The sequence below is a fragment of the Etheostoma cragini genome, chromosome 24 (assembly GCF_013103735.1).
Source record: "Etheostoma cragini isolate CJK2018 chromosome 24, CSU_Ecrag_1.0, whole genome shotgun sequence".
In the NCBI taxonomy this organism is placed as follows: Eukaryota; Metazoa; Chordata; class Actinopteri; order Perciformes; family Percidae; genus Etheostoma; species Etheostoma cragini.
The window spans coordinates 7,520,409-7,522,981 of NC_048430.1; the positions used below are offsets into that span (position 1 = coordinate 7,520,409).

The following is a 2,573-nucleotide window of genomic DNA, read 5'->3' on the forward strand; positions in this document are numbered from 1 at the left end:
GTTGCAGAGCTCTTTCAAGATCTGATCCAGCTCCAGGAAATATGGATCGCAGAAGGTGAGACCTGCATGCTTCATGACTCAAAATGCACAAATGTACACTGTATGCACTTCTCTGATTTTAAAGCTGTGCGCTCATGCACCCACAGAGCAAAGCAAAGACAATATAAAGCACTCAATACTGTATTAATATTGTGTGAAGAATTAGTAAATGTGATCAGAAGGATCTTTTCATATCCTGTCTTTTCCCCTCTGACAGCTCAGGTTCCTGATGATGAGCAGTTTGTCCCAGATTTCCAGTCCAATAACTGTGAGTAGCTGTTCCTCCTCTAATATTTACAGAGGGCTCCGAGTTGTAACACAACGGACAATCATTTTGTAGAAGAACACATACCTTATTTATGCCTCGACATGTGGAAATGGCCCCAAACATTTGCTCTACTTAGACCCTAGCTGATTTATGGACGTTACTAAGACTAAAAGTTGACACTATACATTTATAAGTCTTCAGTAGAAGCCAATGGGCTTGGGCCACAGATGGCGTTGACAGTAAAACTACAACCAACAAGCTTTATTAATAAGTCTCTCATTGTCAGATCTTACTCCATGAGTACCACACACAGCCTGTATCCTCAACGTTCCACTTCTAGGATTTCTCCGTTGCCACAGGATATTCCGCCGGATTTCCCTCACTCAGGTCGGATATCCGTTGCCTTGGGCTTCGTTTGTGTTAATGTTTGAATCTCCAGGCAGTTTCTGAGGACTTTGGTTACCTGGTCCTCAGATCTCTTCAGGGTAAATCCAGACAGCTAGCTGGACTATCTGTCCAATCTGAGTTTTCTGTTGCTTAACTAAAACTACATTTTAACGCACACGTGTTGCACCAAAACAAGTTCCTTCCCGGGGCTGTACTGCAGAGGTGGCGTAGCGGTTAGCGCCACCAAGATGATTGTGATTGGTTTAAAGAAATGCCAATAAACCAGAGCATGTTTTTCTCCCATCCCGGAATTCTGTGGGGACTCTCCAGTCCCTCCTCCGGAGCTCCGTGGTGTAGGAAGGTCTGGCCAAGCGAGACTACATCAACACATAGATTTGGCAAAAGGAGAAAGAAAACACTCTGAGCACCAGACGCAGCTCTGCAAATAGTCCCGGCAAGGAACTTGTTTTGGTGAAACGTTTGCACCCCCACAATGGAAAAAGCCACATACAAATATTACATGAAGTTCACAAGTTCACAGAACGGCAACACACAAATACCAGATGTGGAAGGACACAGCCTGCCATTGTACTTGCAATGTACTTCCATTGCACCAACTTAATCAATGAGCAAAGTAGTAATGTAACACAATATGTTTAGGAGGTATAATCTGTCTAGTAACTAGTTGTTTGATAAATGTAGTGAAGTACAATATTCCCTTTCTGTTGTAGGAACAATATAAAGTTCCAGAAAATGGAAGTACTCAAAGTACCTCCAAATACTGCAGCATTGAGGCTTTGTACAGTTTTTCTTACAGCGTGTGTGAATGATTCCAAACTCTCCAGGCCCACTTTATTACTTTATTAATAAAGTTTTTATTTAGTTTACAGTATATGACCCTCACACCAGCCAGCAGTGGATCTGTGCCGATTAGATGATGGTAGTCATGTGGTGCAGGAAATGGTACCTTTTTAAAATAATGATGTCACAGATAAGACCTGGGGAAATGGAAAATTTAGTACCCCGGCCAAACACGTACTGCATGTATTTATTGCTGCTTGATAGCTGCCTCGACCGAACGACTCCCCGGTCCGGACAATAAATCTGACGGGGTTTGCGTTGTGGATGGAAACAGGGCTGCAGGTTCCAGGAAGGCCGGGATCACATGGGAGGCTTTCATAATTCTGCTCAAACGCAAAACTCTTTGGATGCTTTTATATAGACCTTAGTGGTCCCCTAATACTGTACCTGAAGTCTCTTTTATATAGACCTTAGTGGTCCCCTAATACTGTATCTGAAGTCTCTTTTATATAGACCTTAGTGGTCCCCTAATACTGTATCTGAAGTCTCTTTTATATAGACCGTAGTGGTCCCCTAATACTGTACCTGAAGTCCCTTTTTTTATAGACCTTAGTGGTCCCCTAATACTGTTCCTGAAGTCTCTTTTATATAGACCTTGGTGGTCCCCTAATACTGTATCTGAAGTCTCTTCTATATAGACCTTAGGGGTCCCCTAATACTGTATCTGAAGTCTCTTCTATATAGACCTTAGGGGTCCCCTAATACTGTATCTGAAGTCTTTCCCTAAATTGAGCCTTGGTGTAGAACTGCAGCCACTAGATTCAGTCCCACAATGAGCCTTCCTGAGGATGTGCCATTTCTGAGTCTGTAGCTTTTGAGGAGGAGAGGGGGGTACTAATACTATTTCATCTTCAAAACAGAGTATCAGTTATTATTCGTGTGTGTCTGTGTGTGTGTGTGTGTGTGCAGTGATGTTTCATGGACCGCCTGTCGGCAAAGTGAAGAGAGAGCCCAGCCCATCTCCCTGCAGAACGCCTCACGCTGACCTGTGCCTTTATAGCTACAGGTACAGAATGAC

General features: G+C 43.3%; 1 long non-coding RNA gene across 1 annotated transcript; it reads left to right on the forward strand.

Annotated features, from left to right (window-relative positions):
* The first annotated feature begins 2 nt into the window (after positions 1-2).
* LOC117939446 lies at positions 3-2,516 on the forward strand. The gene is made up of 3 exons (XR_004655584.1): positions 3-55; positions 257-307; positions 2,465-2,516. It is a non-coding gene; the product is annotated as an uncharacterized LOC117939446 (long non-coding RNA).
* Positions 2,517-2,573: the final 57 nt, after the last annotated feature.